This window comes from Suncus etruscus, chromosome 10, assembly GCF_024139225.1.
Source record: "Suncus etruscus isolate mSunEtr1 chromosome 10, mSunEtr1.pri.cur, whole genome shotgun sequence".
NCBI classification, from domain to species: domain Eukaryota; kingdom Metazoa; phylum Chordata; class Mammalia; order Eulipotyphla; family Soricidae; genus Suncus; species Suncus etruscus.
The window spans coordinates 47,224,358-47,243,236 of record NC_064857.1 but is presented as its reverse complement, the minus strand read 5'-3'; the positions used below and the strand labels follow the sequence as shown (position 1 = coordinate 47,243,236).

Sequence of the window (18,879 nt, the reverse complement as noted above, 5' to 3'; positions counted from 1 at the left end):
TTGTGTAATTAAATTATTTTTACACTCACTGGTGAATAAATGGGGTTTTGTCACTTGTTTCTTCAGGATGCTTTTGTTCTGTCACTGACAATTTCATATTCTCTTTTATCTAAAACCAGCAGACTTTCTTGGGACAAAATGTGCTAGATATACTAGATGTAATTTGATATGCTGAGTTATAAAAAACACAACTGGTCACACACACAAACATTGTTTATTTTTCTTTCACTGACTTCTACCTACTGTATAAAAATATGGATTTTAATAAATTTTTGTATATTTCCCATTATGTTCATGTATAATGATTCATGTTAAAAGAATCTCATAATAGAGTTGCTTTGATGAGATATTAAGAATGACTTATAGTGCTCGCTTCGGCAGCACATATACTAAAATTGGAACGATACAGAGAAGATTAGCAAGGCCCCTGCGCAAGGATGACATGCAAATTTGTGAAGCGTTCCATATTTTTCAGGTGCTAAAATAGAAAGAGCTGATGGATATGAACTACCAGTGCAAGAATCTGTTTAAAATCCAGGCGTTCATTGGTAACAAATAAAAAAGTTTTATTTGTGAAAAAAAAAAAAAGAATGACTTATAATTATATCCAGTTTATACTACAAACATTTTTTATCATTGAATTTCTGGAATTATGCTTTGAACATCTTGTTTTCTTCTTTAGCTGTTTACACATGTTTAGCACCAGAAACTAGAAGATAGATTTTTTTTTTTGTTTTGTTTTGTTTTTGGGTCACACCTGGCAACTCTCATGGGTGCTTATTCCTGGCTTTGCCCTCAGAAGTCACTCCTGGCAGGCTTAGGGGACCATATGGGATGCCGAGTTTTGACCCACCATCTATTCTGGATTGACTGTGTGCAGGGCAAATGCTCTTCCGCTGTGCTATCTCTCTGGCCCTAGAAGATAGAGTCTTATCAAAATAAAGGTTTTTCTTAAAGTCACTCTGCTTGGTAAACTGGCACAGGAGAATACAGAGTTCTTGAATCTATGCTGATGTCAGAATGCTTGTAATAACTTAATTAGGAGTTCCAGAAAATAGATCCAAGAACTTGAAATGAAACAGACAGTCTCTTCAAAAAGTGGTATTGGAACAACTGGATAACCACCTGTAAGAAAATAAAGATTGATCCATATCTCACACCTTACACAAAATTGATTAAAGATCTTGAAACCAGACCCAAATCTATAAAGTTCATTGAGGAAAAAATAGGCAGAACACTTCAAGATCTATATATCAAAAAAGTCTTCGATGATAGAATGCCAATGGTAAGAATTTTGGCATCAAACCTAAATAAATGGGACTAAATCAAACTAAAAAGTTTCTGCATAGTGAAAGAAACCCCGATTAAAGCTAGAAGACAGTTAATGGAATAGGAAACAATTTTTGCACTCAACACATTAGATAAAGGGTTGATATCTAGGAGATACAAAGACTCAGAAAAGTGAGCTCCAAAAAATCTAATAAAGCCATAGAGAAATGAGGAGAAGAAATGAATGAATCTGAACAAATATCCACTAGTTATATTAGTATCTCTATCTCTTTTTGGCCAACTCCTTTTATTGATATCACTATAATCTTGGATATGGATAAAGCCATGATAAAGTGGAAACATCAATAGTCCTAGTCAACATAGCTGACTTTTTGCAAGTTTCACAGTACAATTAATCATAGAGACACAATATTTGTGACCTTTGGCAGAGCATGATGCAGCCTGTCAGAGTGAAAGACCCTGAAGTTATGGCTCTGCTGACTTTCTGGTGATTTTAACTTTGATTCTGCTTCATTAATAGCAGTCTTTGAATTCATGGTCAGGGAGCTTTGGTCTATTAGGTCTTAATGTAGCCCATATTAATTTTAATAAATAGCTACCTTTCTTTCCAAAAATGATTCAGAATTTTGTATATTAACAAATGTTTTTTAAGAAATTCCTGGGAATGGGGTTGGGCTGAGATCCCCATAACCCACACTATCACTGTTAAGGCCAGCAACCTCACCACAACCACCCCACCACACACGTGTCATATTTCTGGCAGGATAACCACTCCCCCCTACTCTGTCAAACTCCCAAAGAAAATAATCCCTGACAATACTTCCCAGGTATTCGGATTTGCTCTGATACCTCTGTGTAATTCTTTGAATGAGTAGGAGCAGATTCCCCTTTCTGCATAAATCAGAGTAGTCCAGTATCACACCCTACACCCTTCCACAGAAACAGCCCAACTCTGAGATGTAAACTTATCAAAATGCCAACCCACCAAATTTGTTTCATATTTATAAGTATTGGACAACATGGCTGCATAACACCTCAAAATTTTATAGTAGTGTTATCCCAGTATTAACACAGAAAATTTCACGGGGAAAATTGCATAATAACCTACCAAGTTCAGTGAGTAGTATTTAACAGTGATACATAATGCTCAAGTAGTGCCCAGAAAATCCTTAGACTATGAATTTTGGTAACACCATAGAGAAATATAACAATTACCTCAAATTGACCCTATTTGGTCTAAGTTCTGATATTTTTATTTCATTTGTGTTATAAAAATTATATGAATTAAATTTGTAAGTGAAAAGAATCAGGCTATGGTGGTCAGGACACTGGTTAAGGAAGGTCACATTGATGTGGGATTGGTGTCTGAATCAGGTGGTTAATGCCTGAAACAATGGTATTATAATAACTTGGTAAAGCATGATGTTATAATACAAATTAACAATAAATAAATAATGAACTAAAAAAGAAATACTTGAAAATCTATTCTTGTGTGTGTGTATTTGTGTGTGTGCACATTCAGTAAGGGATAAAAATTGATGACTACAGACTGGAGCAGAAGGTGAAATATCTATTGAGGTTTTGTTCTACCTCCCTGTGCAACAAGCACATCTTATTTTTAAGGCAGATTTAAGGAGCATTGTCCAATTTATAAGATCTACATACCAGGTCACCTCTGTCATGTCACCTCTGTCATGCTGAGATGAGAGTTGATTCAAACAGTATCTTATTTACAGTTCTCAAGCCTTCACCCCACACTTTTCCATAACTGGGCTCTAGGTACATATCCATAGCCAGGCAATTGAACTGGCCCATATTTCTTCCTACAAAGACTTATCAGAGGTGATTTAGAAAAGAGAGGTCATGTGCTTCAGGATCTAGAGATTTTTTTACTTCTCCTAATAGCCATATTAGTAAACCCACATTAGAGTCTACTTTAGACCTCTGAGAGCCTATGGCAGATAGACTAAGTAGTCTATACTCCAAACAGTCTCCAGCAAAATATAATAAAAGCCAGACCAGACAAAAATTACTCTTAGAATCATATGTGTTAAAGGTGAGGGGTGACCCAAACAAAACAAAATGAAACAAAATAAAACAAGATAAAATCCCTTGACAAGACAAAGAAGCCATTACTTTGGGAAGCAAGCATTTTAAATTCATACTGAAAGGTCATGTCAAAGACACTGAGTATAAGTGCCCATCAGCTTTTACTTTGAGCTTCTGTTGCCCTTCTCAAGGTTTCAAGAGAATTTAAAATACTTCACAAACCAATTCCTCTGATACGTGAAGTTCCAAAGTTAGGGGCCTTCAAAGTTCAGTCTTGGCTTTGACCATCTATTACAATTCTTTTAATGGAATACCCATATTTATTTCTCTAGAAAATATCAATATTGAACTAATTTAGATACTTCCTCAGAGACCTGTCCCTTGGAGCACTTGGGCTTCTCTTCTATTCATGGCAGACAATTAGGCCCTAGGAAAAGTGAGCCAGATCCTTCCTCTATGCTATATATGCTCATGTCTAATGTCTCTTCTCCTTCAATTGAATAGCATTTACATGCACCTACTTGCTTTGGATGACTAGTAAACATTTTGAATTCTGCTGCTCTCAATATTCTGTGAAAAGCAAGCATATTAATTAATTAATTTGTCCTTGCTGTCTGATACTGGCACACAAGTATTTTTCTTGTTTTTGCATAGCTCCATCTAACCAGTTTTTAAGAGAACATGTCACAGGCTACCAAAGATTCTATTTCTTCAGGAGTCCAGATTCTCTTTAAGTGTATCTAAATGCTTACAATTTTACAGGATGCAGGTTCCTGCCCACAAAACAATGGAAGTTCCAGAAATTTCAAGAAAAAATTTTTAAATTTTCCTCCTTTCTTGGGTATTCAAAAAATGGGGAAATATTTTGAATTTTATGAAAACCTTGAAGTGAAGGTAATGAAGTCATTGAAGAGACTGAGAGCAAAGCGAAGGCAGGGAGATCAGGTAACAGGCATTACAGAAAAAAATTTAGTTGAGTTGATGAATGTGTGTATGAATTGGACTCTATATGCTAACTAGGCTAGAGAAATAGGAATGAATATGTTTAGGAAATGAATCTGGTAACATATGCATAAGTTGGATAACAATAAAGGTAATAAGACATAATCTCATGTTTTCAATATTTAGACTTCTTAGCATTTTAATATTAGCTGTTCTATCCTCTCTTATTTAGGCAATTGACAGGTACCACAGGGAAGTTTTATTTCTTGACAATAATTGTAAAAGATTTCCTATTATCCTCAAAAAATTGACCTCCATTTTTCTGTAGCTTTTAAGATTTTTGTTTGTTTGCTTGTTTGTTTATGTTAGGGGAGGACAGACCTGGTGGTATTCAGGGCTTATTTTTGTCTGTCTCTGTGATTGGAAACCACTACTGGTAGTGCATAGAGGGTTGTATGTGATTGCCAGGGATTAAATCTGGTTTTGATGTGTGCCAAGATGTGTGCCTTCTGTACAATATTGCAAGCCTTTTTTATTTTTTTGTATTACAAGTTTTGTAACTTTCATTATAAGTTTTATTTATAATGGAAAGGGAATGCCAAACATCTTATCTTAATAATTCTTTTTTTAATGGAGTGTCTCAATATTGAATATTTATACAAAATTTGGACACAAAATAAAGAGTGAATTCTTAGGGAAAAACAGAAGTGAAAGCTTTGGAATGAGGTCTTTAGAATTTGATTAATAGCTATGAACAGCTCAGAAGTATCATCAACTCATTTTTAGTGGTCTTCGCTTGCATGATATATTGCAATCCTATGCGTATATTGTTTGTGTTTTCATGAGAGTCAGCCAACAGAAGTTATTTTGAGAAATAAGAAAAAAAGAGAAAAAGCAATAGATGAATCCTCATGTCTTTTGCTCAAGAACATAAGAACATATATGCATGCCTCTTTCAAAGATGTTTTATAAGCAATTTCCTACTCATTGGCTTGGGAACTTATTTTTGCCAAATGAACCAGTCAAGATGAGGAACAATTTAGAACATGGGCTGAAGTTATTTTTTTTGAAAAGTCTTTGTACACTGGAACATTAAATATACATATAATGTTTATATATAGTCACTTGAAAGCTGATTTTCTTAAAATAGGAAAAGCTTAACTTTTCCAAGTCTTTAACACCCCAATCCTATTTTTTTTTCTGACCTGAGTTTCACAGACAATCAACCCCAGGCTGGCAGTATAGTTTATCACCGCTGAACTTTGCCACCTGGCTTAATTTCCTTTTCAGCTTGGCTTGGTAATAATATCCGCCTAATGGAATCCCATCTCCAAAATTTCTAGTCATCCCTGCATTGCACAATGAGTAAAGCTAATCATGTTTTAAAGAGACTAAATATTACAGTGGCATAAAAAGGTTCATTATGTCTTAGTCGGGAATATTAAACATCTGTGACCTGGAAGAAGAGAAAGGCAGAGATTAAGTTTGACGTTTGAATAAAAACTGGGTGATTAAAACAATTATGGCATTAATGGAGAAAGATTTTGTGCTTTTTAGTACCATTGACCTTTCCAAGCTCACTGCTTCTCTTGCATTGTCTCTTTGATTGATATCTCTCCTGAGAGAGGAAGAGAAAGTTAGAGCTATTGGAGGAGAATTCACTCATTTCCTTGAACCTAGAAGGACTACAGCTCTACCCTATTACCCTTGGGTTAAGACTCTAGATTCACTTCCTAATGAGTGAACTATTAAATAATCAACTCCTATCCCCACTGCCACATAGCATGAAGGTAGTTAGTAGGACTGACCCTCTTATACCAGTATTATTTTAAGCCCCATAATGTATTCAGTTACAAGCTCAAGGAATGGAGAAAATAACACTGAAAATCACTCTAAATTGATGAAATAGGCATTAATCCTGGGTGTCAATCCTTCCCACCCACTGAATGTTTGAACTTCTTCACAGTTTCTTAGGTTTTCTGAGTCCTATGTCTTATTCTCTACTTGGGAATTATGATATCAAGGAAAATAAGATCAAATGAGACACCTGAAACAATCTGGTGTTGTACAGGGTACAGTGGGAAAAGTCTGTTTTATCTTTTAGTTCCCTTTTGGAATTGTGGTGAAGACCTCTTTCTATTTCAAGATAGTTATTCATTTATTTTTCTACATTTATATAGTGCTGAATTGGAGCCAGAGTCCTGCTCAATAACAGATAATCAAAGACCATTCATATGCATATTTTCTTTAGTAGGTTCAAGTTAAGTGAATCAGAGAGTTCTAAAGTTTAGTTAATTTAGTTCTATATGCTTTCTTAAAAATTATGTATGACTTGTTTATTAAATATCGAAGCAGTGTACTGTTTAAAGTGTGATGCTTGTTTTCATTTTGGCTATATAACAATGTTTATTACAGTTTAAAAGTATAGAAATAAAGGCAGAGATAAAATGTTAAACAAAATGGTTTTATTTTGCAATATATTAAAAATTACAATACTTTTTCTTTTAATAATATTTTATGATTCTTTAATAATTTTTATAATTATTGTAATATAAGCAGTTTTGAAACAGTTTTAAACTTGCTTTCTTGTACACTTCACCAATGATTCCCTTAGGGTCAACTTCTACAACCAGTGTTCCTGGCACAAATTTCTGAATAGAATGTCTTTAAGGCTACGGCTAAATTTGTGTCCAGAGTACTGTGTAGCTTACATTGCAGCAAATCATGGTAGTACCTGTTTCTCATTAGCTCCATCTAGACACACTATTTTTTACTGCTTTTGATTTTATAGCTGAAGACATTTTCTTACTTTATTATTTTTAAACTTTCTCCACTTCCTTGCTATTTAGATCATTTGTTGGTCATTTATATCCTTTGTTAATTCTTAAAATATCATATATCATTATTGCATACTTTGAAAATGAAAAAAATGGCATCAGGGTTAACTTTTCATGCATATCAATAGAGACTATCAATATCATAGAGACTATATGACATGACTATTTTTGTTAGCCTTGTTAACAGACATAATTAGCAACCGCTGCCTGAAGAGCTCTAAATATCATGAAGGACCTTATTTAGTGGCACTTTGCCCTGCCAAGTTCAGCAAATTTAGAGATTATGGGGCAAATATGTTAAATCATGGAGTGAGCATAATTTTTTTTATAAAAACATTAGGGGAAAGGAAAATGATAATTTTATAAACTAGGGAGACAGAGCTATTCCAAATGGGAACAAATGAAGGTCATCATCTCTGGTAATTTGTCATCAGTGGCCATTAAAGGTGTGAAAATGGAACTTTGGAACATTTATACTGGGCTGTTTTTGTCAGAATACATGACCCCGTGCTTCAAGGTGGAGTATAGAATTTAGCAGAGTTTCTCTCTTAAGTAGACCAAGATGGCCAATTGAGATACATACCATATTTTTCACTCTATAAGATGCACCTGACCATAAGATACACATGGTTTTTAGACAAGAAAAACAAGTAAAATTTTAAAGCAAAGGTGTACTAAAATATTTAATAACTATAACAGAATAATATTTTAACCATATTAGTCATAATGACAACCATGTCAATGTGACATTAAGAATCATTCTAACTGTGTCTCTCTTTCCCCTGCATTCAGGCTTCACTCCAGGTGGCATTTTCTCTATAAGATGCATTTTTGGAGTAGGGGACGTGCATCTTATGGTACCAAAAATATGGTATCTGCTATTTTCATGGACCAAATACTAGCAATTGTTTCCACCTTCACAGCAGACGACATCTTGCCGAGGCCATCTCAAGATCACTAGGGACCTTGTAACAGCAGTTTACCTTATCTCTTTCTCACTTAAAAGCATCCCTACCTATAGAATACCTTATATATGTCAATGTCTTCCTTTATTCTACATAACCACACTTTGAAATGTAGCAATCATGAAAAGATGCTTTTATAAAACCCATTAATCATATCAGCATTGGGGGTGCTAATATTTTGAGCTGTGAAGCTATACCCCTGAAATTCTACATAATTTACAAAAATCTATAAATTCTACATAATTCTCCAGAATCTGCAAACACTTAGGAAATTATAAGGAGGAGAGAAGGTAGAGTTCATTGGAGGAGCTCTGTTTCCTTATTTTCAAAACAGTATCATTACTCATTTACCCTCACATATCTGAAACAACTTGTGTTGTAGTCATCAATAAAATATTTATTGCTGAAGACAATGACATTTTTATTTCATGATCTATATTATATCAATGTACCTCAAACCCTTCTTAATTTACTGTTGTTTTGTTTTTCTGCCATAGCCCTACACATTTTTAGTTTGCCTCACCCCTTAAGCTCTTTTTTTTTTTTTTTTTGCTTGTTTTGGAGCCATACTTGGCAGCGCTCAGGGGTCACTCCTGACTCTATACTCAGAAATTGCTCCTGGCAGGCTTAGGGGACCATATGGAATGCTGGGAATTGATCCTTGGTTGGCCACATGCAAGGCAAATGTGCTATTATTGCTCTGAATTCTCCTTAAGCTCTTTTCCAAAGCTTTCCTAATGCTCTCCTTTCCTTTCTCCAGGGATTTTTTTCTTGATATTTTTGCAAACTGGCATAACGTTTATTTGTTTAGATTATAAATGTTTATGTTTTACTTAGGAGTAAAATACCAATCAGAAAACCAATAGCCTCTACCACTGTCCATAGGACCCTATTAGCCTCTTATCATCTCAGTTTTCTGTCCTCAGAATGAAAGGACTTGTTTCACTGGACATTGCCTACTCTCATTTCCTTTGCTTTGATTCTTTATATATGAGTGATGCTATCCAGGTTTTAACCAGACATTCTTATTTGCAATTTTTTTCTTTATACTACTCCAAGACTGATGGTCCAGAAATGTACATGTCTTATGAACACAGACCTTAATGGTTCCTTGTTAATTTACTAATTTTATGAGTAGTTATGAACTTGTTAAGCATTATTGTATGTGCTGAGACTACAGAAATGAGCAATAGGATGTTACTGGCATGGTTGACTATCATATATTATACAGTAAGAGCTAACAAGCAAACGCGAGCACCATAGTATTAGATTTGTATTAAGTAAATTCCTGTATTGTCATTCTGGCTTGTTTTAGGAAATGGCTGTCTTAACAGGAAAGTCCAGTATATACTCTGGGTTTTCAAATAATCTGTTTCAGTCTCCATTTAAAACTACATACTTTATACATCCCTGAGGGCAGGAAGACTCCCTGTGAATCTCTCCATCCCTCCCAAAACTTGACTCAGTGCCTTGCTCATCACAGGTGCAGAAACACATTTGCTGAAACAAGCTGCTCAGGAGAAAGGAAACTGTATGTCTTATTCAGTTTTGCCCTGTGACAGCTTTCTGCCAAGTGTCCTCTCATTTCTGGTCTCTACAGTCCTGCAGAATGGAAAATCCTATTTTTCAGGAGAAAGCAACGAAAGGCACTGAAACTCCAGGGACAGAGTTTAGAGGCCAGAAGCAAGCTGAGGTATATTTTTAGTACCAGGCTTCTGAGGTGGCAGATCAAAGCCGCAGAGTGAGAGCCAGGGGGAGGATGAGGTGTTCCTGGGAGGAGGAGGAGCTCAGAGCTGAGAAAACCCTCAAAGAGATTGGTCTCAGCGGGTGAGTGTGAGAGGGACTGCAGAACTTCAGAGTCAGCTAGGAGCAGGTGGAGAGGCAGGAGAGAAAGAAGTCTGGCTCTCTTTAGCAGTTCTGGAGAGGGAAATATTAAAGGCAGAAGGGAGGGAGTACTTCAGTGTTTTGAATGGGAATATTCAATTTTTTAGAAAAGTACTTTATATAAATGCCTTGGTTTACAAGGTTATTCAAAGACATACTTCATAGTTTACAGGGGTTTTCGCAGTTACAAAGTTGTTCATGATTGAGTTTCAGTTATATAGTGTACAATACCCTTCACCAGTGCACATTTCCCATCACCAATGTTCCCAGTTTCCCTCCCAACCTCTCCCTGCCTGTTTCTATGGAAATTTTTTTTTTCCTCCCTCTCTTCTGGAGCCTCTTGGAGAGCGATTTTGCTGGGCTCTTCTAGACACACTCAGGAGAGGTGCAGGACACAGGACAGTAGAGAATCACACACAGGTGACACGCACAGTCTCTCCCAATTGGTAATCACACAGCAGGAGCAGATTCCTCTGGCCTCTTGTGTGTGTAACAACCATTCTTTCTACTAACGACTATGATGACAGTTCTTTAAATTAGAACTTATTTGTTTTCATTCTACTACTGTAAATAAAGCAACATTGAATACTGAGGGCAAGTCTCTGAATGAAATCATTGTTTTTTGTTTTTGTTTTTGTTTTTTGACTCTCACTATGGTGTTCCTTGAGGTGACCATAACTTACTTCATAAAATTTTTCATCAGATCTTAGTATTATTTTATTCTTTTAAATTTTTATCAAAATCATTGTGATTTACAAAGTCCTTCATCATTGGGTTTCAGACATACATTAAATCAGGGCTAATCCCACCACTGGTGTTGATTTCTTTCCACCTGTATTCCCAGAGTGCATCCCACCCACCCCTGTCCGCCAACCTGTAAGCATAATGGCCCATATTAAGTATTCTTTTTTACCATTATTGGTACAGATATTACACTCTCAGTCTTTATTAATGAATTATTCTGGAAACTTCTGTAACCCTCAGGAACAATGGATAAAGTGCTGGCTAAAATTGAGTGTTGTTGCAGCTTTTCTCTAACATGAGCTTCTAAGCTTCTGAATCTTCTTTTAGTTTGACAGGTTTGTTTTTTCTGGGAAAAGGCATTTAAAAACCTTGTTGGCTGAAAGAATCAGTTCCAGCCAGGAGTTCATAGCAAAAAAACATAAAACACAATAAAAACAAAAGCAACGATGCTTTAGGCAAGTCAATTAATGGCAAGATACTGTGTGTGTGTGTGTGTGTGTGTGTGTGTGTGTGTGTGTGTGTGTGTGTGTGTGTGAAATTTTATTATGGTGAACTGAGTTCTTCCTGGAGATCCTGGGACAACTGAGTCTGCTGATTTAGTGCTTGGTTCCTGCATTATGATTCTCTTTGACCAAATAGTTCTTACTGCAAGAGCCAGAACTACCCCTGTAGTATTCCTGGGCTATCAAGGTTATGTTTACCAGTGCCTGGGCCCCATTTAATACAAGGATTTAAACTTGAGTCCTTGCATAAATATGCAAAGCATGTAGCCATTGATCCATGAACCATGGTCTCCAAGCTTTTCCCAGGTTAAATAAATAAAAATAAAAACATTTCTTTATAACATTAAATAACAATATGATATCTGGAAGTCCTATAATGTATTTATTCGCATACGCACTGGAGAACAACAAATTGTTTCTATTTTTGACAATGATAATGAAAATTAGTATAAACATTCCTGTATAGGCTTTTTAACTTCTTTGAGAGAATACCAAGGAGAAGAATTTCTGGATCAAAAACTAAGACTATGTTTAATTTACTCCCCCCAAAATCCACCTAATTTCAAAGTGGCTCTATTATATATTCATTCTCACCACCAGTGAATGCGAGCTCCTGTTTCTTAACATTCTTAGCACCATTTGGAGTTTTCTGTGTTTTGAATTTTTATCATTCTGAAAGGCTTGTGTAGCTTGTTGTTCAACATAGATGCCTAATAATTTGTTACATTGAGCATCACTTTATATGTTTTTTTTCTGAATATCTGCATGTCTGTATTTCCTGTATACTTATATTTTATTAACTTGTTTGATGACTTCTTTTGCTTATTTCTAGTTGAGTTCTGATATTTCTTGTTAATATTTTTAGTTTTGGATGACTGTCAGATGTCTTTAACAAATCTTCAGCTTGTCTTCTCCTTTTGTCAACTGATTGTATTCAAATACATTCAAGCAGGGACTTTTCTTATTGTGTAAGTTCTGAATTAGGTCAAATAAACAACTCTGTGAACCAGTGTTTCCAGAGAATTGTCAGACAGATACAATAGAACATTGTGATGGGGAGGGAACTTTTTAAACCAAACCCTAGTTGTCCCCTCCAGCACCTGCAAGGCCTATTTTCACACTTAACAGAGATTGCAAAGCTATTGGTTTTCAAGGTTGCCAAGAAGGAACTGGAAATAGGGCAAGTTAAGACATCACAAAACTTCACAATCTTAGCAAGATTCAGCTACTTCTCTGGAATACATTCCTTGACTTAGTGCAAAAAATGAGAATATCTAGATTTCTAAAAAATCTGTTTCGACAATTTTTTCTTGTCTTTCAGGAAGAATGTATTTTAGAGATTCCTCTTCTACTGTTCTAGAAGTCTGTCCTAATCCCACTTTGCATGTAAGAAGAGCATTTTCCCAATGGTTCGAATTGTGAAACATATTCAGTTAAATAAGGATTCTATTCTTAAAAAAAGTTCTAAAACCAAAATATAAACAGATTTTTCAAAAGTCTCCTGTGTCACATCAGTTTGCTCCCTCCTTTGATCTCAGTCTTGGTGGAGTTTCATGCCTGTTGCAGTGCTAGTTTCTGCAAAAGTATCTCATACTACTCTGCATTAATCTTTGTGTGACTCATTTTTCCCTTAAGCTATAACAGGTCCCTTAGACTGAATGAAGGTATTGGGTATGTGAGTAAGTTTTTTGCTTTGAAAGTGAACTTTCAATTCACAGTGAGTCAGAAAGGATAACTGCTGGCTTGCCATACACTATGGAGATCAGTATAAGGGGCATTGCACACTAGAGGACAATTCCAAATAAGAACTTCCAGGTGGCTTAGGGGTTAACTTGCTCAACGATGTTTCCTTATTGTCTTTTATTTTTCTCTTCTCCACATTGCCATTCTCAAACTTCTTGTGATCATCTGTCAAAGTAATTGCATAAATTTCAGACTTAGAGGAAAATCTAAAGGAGACACCGTGCTTTTAGGAAATGTTAAACAATTCTTTTTATTATAATACTTATATAATTTTTCTGATACCACCAATTATCATTACAAGAGACAATGATATGATTATTGAAACAAGCAGGCAGGTAGGGAAAGGACCCCCCCAAACAATGAATTCTTGAGATGCAATAAAATCAAGAAACAGAATGTGGAGGAGTTCTTGAAGAGTCTCCTGTTCATGGATTGGGGAGATTAACATCATTAAAATGGCAATAATCCCCAAAATATTATACAGATTTAATGCAGTCCCTCTAAGGATATCCATGACATTCTTTAAAGAAGTGGTCAAACACTCCTGAAATTCAGTTGGAACAATAAACACCAATAAACTCCCATAAATGGCTAAAGCAACTCAGAGAAAATAATATGAGAGGCATCACTTTCCCCAACTTTAAATTGTTCTACAAAGCAATAATCATTAAAACAGCATGGTATTGGAATAAGGACAGACCCTCAGATCAATGGAATAGACTCGAGTTTTCAGAGAATGCCATAGAATCAACTAATCTTTGATAAAGGGGCAAGAAATGCAAGGTGGAGCAAGGAAATTCTCTTCAACAAATGGTGTTGGCACAATTGGTCAGCCACATGCAACAGAGTGAACTCAGACCTCTATCTAATATCAGGACAAATGAACTCAGACCTCCAACTAATATCAGGCACAGAGATCATATAAAAATGAACTAAAGACTTTGATATAAGACTACAAGGTATAGTTTATAAGAAACTATAAGGCATATAGGAGAAAACATTGGCAAAACACTCCGTGACATAGAAACTAACGGCTCTTCAAGGAGGAAACATCACTCTCCAAACAAGTGGAAGTAGAGATAAACAAATGAGGCTATATTAAACTCAGAAGCTTTTGAACCTCAAGGGAAACAGTGATTGAATACAAATGTCACCCAAGGAATGGGAGAAACTATTCACCCAATACCCACCAAATAAGGGACTAATATCTAAAATATACAAGGCACTGATAGAACTCAACAAGATAAAAATATCTAAACCTATCAAAAATAGGAAGAAGAAATGAACAAACATTTCCTTAATGCAGAAATACAGATGGTTAAAAGGTACATGAAAAAATGCTCCACATCACTAATCACCAGGGAGATGCAAATCAAAACAACAATGAGATATCATCTCATCCCACAGAGACTGGCACACATCACAAAGAACTAAACAGCCAGTGCTGGTGTGGATGTGGGGAGAAAGAACTCTCATTCACTGCTATTGGGAAAAATTTAGTCCAGCCTTCCTGAAAAACAATATGGATATTCCTTAAAAAAAAAAAAAACTGGACATTGAGCTCCCATCTGATTTAACAATACTACTCCTAGAGATATACCCTAGGAGCACTAAAAACACAATACAACAATGCCCTCTGCACTTGTTTATATAAATACCATCTCAGTGTGTTTTCTTTCCTGAACACTTTATTCTATTTCTTTCTTATCCTCTCTCTCCTCTCCCTCAGTGTAGCTCAAAATAATTTTTTGAACTCCACTGCTCATCCCATCCAGTAATTCTTTGCTGTGAGGGGAGGCAATGATCTGAGTGGCCAGAAAATGGTCTAGGACTGACTTCATTTTTTCTAAAAAAAACAATTCCTCCATCCAGCCTGAGTCCATGGCTCCCCAAGTAAAATTTCTCTTGAGTGGCAGGGATTAAGACCTGTGCTATGCAGTAGACATCTGGTGTGGCTTGACAGTTGCGTAGTGGGGCTAGAGGGACATGGTGTATGTGCTGTGAAGGAGCTCATCGGAGATGTTATTAGTCTTTACTCTACCTAGCTGGTCTCCAGTTCAAAGAGGTAGGGAGAGAGAAAGTGGTAGAATCTCTTCTTGGGGCTCCTGTCTCTCCTTTCCACACTTCACAGAAGTCACCCAGGGATGTTCACTGCATCAGTTTGCATTGACTCACTGAAACTTTCAAAAATATATCAACTTGGAAAATAGGTCCCAGGGAATAAGAAAATGCTTTTAGACATGGTGGTCCAACACATCAGAATTTATGATATGTTTTATTAAAATTTTTGTTTACACAACATCATTTACAATATTGTTCCCAATAAGGTTTCAAACAGTTAATGTTCCCAATTCCAGTCCCACACCAATGATACTTGGCACATCTCCACCAATGACTACAGCCAAATTCATTCTCACCAACAAAACTTACTACTTGTCAGGCACAATTTAATTTTAATTGTTGTAGTTTGGATTAAACGCCATGCAAACAGCAATGTTGCTCCATTGATGTAGATAGGTATATATTCTTAGTCTCTTTACCACAAGTGAATCCAGGGCCCCTGACCCTTGACCCTACATTACTTCTAGAACTCCAGTTCTTGCTTACCTCCATTGATTTCTGTCCTTTTTTGCAATGGTTTTTTTCTGTAGCATAGAGTCAATATTGCCCCGTTTTTCACCTTTGATATCTCCTGTTTCCTAGAATGTTATTCTATATACCACAGATTAATGAGAACATTCGGTTAATAGTTTTTCTTTGCCATTAATGAGAGAGAGGTAAGCCTCATTCAACATTAAAGATATATGGTCTTCTAAGGATACAGTAGTAAAGTAATTTGAGGTTTGTAAAAATGTTATAACATCACAATCTTTCAATACTACAAATATTTATAATATCTAAGTTTATATCATAAGCCAAGGCATCATGGTTGGCAAACCAAGTCTGATGTAGAAATGAGAGAACTCTCTATGAAATGGAATAGTTGCTTTAATTTCTTATGAAAAATTTAGAAGTCTGTTTTATAATAGCACTATGTAATTATAAGCAGGCACCTAAGTAATCATATTTTATCTTTGAAACGTTTTATCTTGGAAAATTTGAATTAAGTTGTAATGTTATGAGCAAGCATGCGTTATACCTGTAGTGATAACTTATTAACACTCAGAGCTTGGGTTAGTCATTTCCCCTCATATGCTTTTGATACTTCGTGCTCCAGGTGATTAGAAATGATCCACAATTTTCAGCCATTTGGAGACCTTCCCTGGCTGTTTCCATGTTGGCAAGAGATGAGGAGCTGTCTTTTTCTTTTGAATCAACTGCTGTAAGCATGTGTGCCTGGGGCTGGTAGTGACTATTTTGCCTGCCATGCTTGACTATAGTAAGAAAATAAAACCACTCAACAAAGAGAGGAACATAATAGGACAGAAAGATGGAGTACTACTGTCATTATTTGAGCCCTTATATATAGCTATGCCGGAGGCAGCTTTATCCTAGGACTTGCAAGTTGTGAGAGTCAATAAATTATCTTTATTGTAACTTGCCGAGCTAGTTGGTCTTGGAATTTTGTCACTTGTGGCCAAAATTCTTGACTTAGAGTAGGTTGTAATATAAAGTGAATAGAAAATATCAGACTTGATTGGTTCAGACTCTGCTTCCACATCTACCAATTTACACACACAGACCTCACACCCCCTTGCTTTTATAAGGAGAGAATGTATTTCCTTTCAAATTTTGAAGACCTGGTGATACAACTTGATTTTGTATAATGAAATTGTGAAGGACATTTTGTTCTGCTAGCTTCTCACTCTCAGCATAAAAAAATATGCTTTGAGTCAAAGAAAACTGGGATTAAATTCCTGCATATATCTCTATCCGGCAATGTTTATTGAGCAAATTTCATAATCTTTTGAAATGTTTCCTCAATGTAATATGTGAATTGCACATTTTTTTTGCTTCATAATATCAGGTGTTTATTGAAATTAAAGGGAAGTTTAACTTTGTGATAACTTTGGTAATCAGAATGATTTAATGTGTGCGACTGATAATTGTTATCTTTTTTAATGTATCTTTTATTTCTTGTTTCATAAAGGCAGGCTCTTTAAAAACCCCATGAGTATTTCTTATTTATGAACACAAACAAACAAATGGAATAAGAACAAAAACATTTGACCTTGGAATCTTATTCTCATATGATTCAAAGTCTAAAACACAAACATTAGTGGGTATTATGACTTATAAATACAAGATACTGTGTTCAGTTTGCTCTCACAATAAAAGCACTAAATAGTGAATCTTAATCTTATTGACCTGTGAAATTACTATTTCACAAGTCTAATAATTTGTTTTATTTGAAAAACTTTGTCTTACTTGTCAAAATAACAGGAAAAAAAGGAAGAGAAAAATCTCTTTTTTTATATATCTGTTTTCATCTCCATAGTCTGTTGCTGCTCTTCAGAATTGAGAATATATCTAATTATTCATTAAGAAAGAGCAGTGGCAAATAACAATGGTAATTTGTGCACCAAGCCTGTGCTAGGAATTTTCTATTCCTTTTCTTTTAATTCATGGTGAACTACTTTATAAAGTGCTGTATATGCTATTTTGCATCAGAAATCTTTCTGGAAATTAAATTTCCTCCTGAAAGGTCTGTTCAATACCCTCAATTAGTCAACAAAGAATATATCTAAAGTATTCAACTCCATTTTTTTGCTGAATGGGAACTGAAAGGTTAATTTTTAATTGAGAGATATTAAAATGATACTGGAAGTATTCAGTAAAGAATGACAACTGATAATAAGGAAAAGACACAGCAAAGAAATGTTTTTTTAAAGAAGAAAATGTCATATGGTGTAGAAGTAAAATTTGAATGAGATTTTAATTTAGAAACATGAAAACTGGTTTTTAGAGATTTGAAAAACATATTACATGTATACTGCCATAGTTACACTATGGTTAGAATTCAAATAAATTTTCTGGTTCCTGGGTTCCCTGATTTAGAAACAAAAGATATAATAAAAAATTCTCAAGGTTATTATGATAAACTCAATAGCATACAATACCTGGTATAAATTAAATTTATTAATAAACATTGGCTACTATTGTTAGTTTTTATTTTATTTTTGATGTGCCTGAGAGCTTCTCGCAATCAAGGCTGCCCAGTATTTAATGTGACTATTTTTGGTTTGTTTTACTTTAGGTTTCTGAGATCACACCTAAAATTTCTCAGGGGTCACTCCTGTCTCTTTTGTTCAGAGGTCATTCCTGCTCTGTGCTCAGGGGTCACACCTGGCTTTGTGCTCAGGATCCATGCCTGGTGGTTAAATGCTGGTATTCAAACCAAAGTTATAAACACAACCACACGTTAGGCAAGTGTCTTATTTTTTTTGTATAAACTCTTCCATCTTATTTTAAACTTTAAAGTACATGAAGTGTTAACATATTTATGTTGCTTTTCAAACTTATATTTTAATAGATACATAAAATATTTTACCGTCTATTGATTGATCTATAGGCATTACATGCACACTTCTAGTACTCAGGGTGTGTAGGTGGCAAAAACGTAAAAAAATCACTGATTGAGTTAATACTTTTGCTTAAATTTATACACATGAATAATTTTTCTGTATGCCCCATCTATCTCCTCTATGCACTGCTTTTCTTTTAATAAAATGGAGAATGATTCTTTAGAACAAAAAATCAAAACTGCAATGCCATAATTGAGCATCATTATGTTTTTAGATGTAGTTTTGCTGAAGTGCAGTCATCACATTCTTTTATGTATTGTCCATGGCTGCTTTCATGCTACAAAAGATAAAGTAACATTATTGTGACAAGAACCAATTGACTCACAAGTTGAAAATATTTACTATCTCGTCCCTCACAGCTAACACTTGCCAGCTCTTGGTCTATAATGTGGCAGTT

General features: G+C 35.2%; 1 non-coding gene across 1 annotated transcript; it reads left to right on the top strand.

Moving 5' to 3' along the window:
* Positions 1 to 365: 365 nt before the first annotated feature.
* LOC126021414 (U6 spliceosomal RNA) lies at positions 366 to 472 on the top strand. The gene has a single exon (XR_007499931.1). It is a non-coding gene; the product is annotated as a U6 spliceosomal RNA (small nuclear RNA).
* Positions 473 to 18,879: the final 18,407 nt, after the last annotated feature.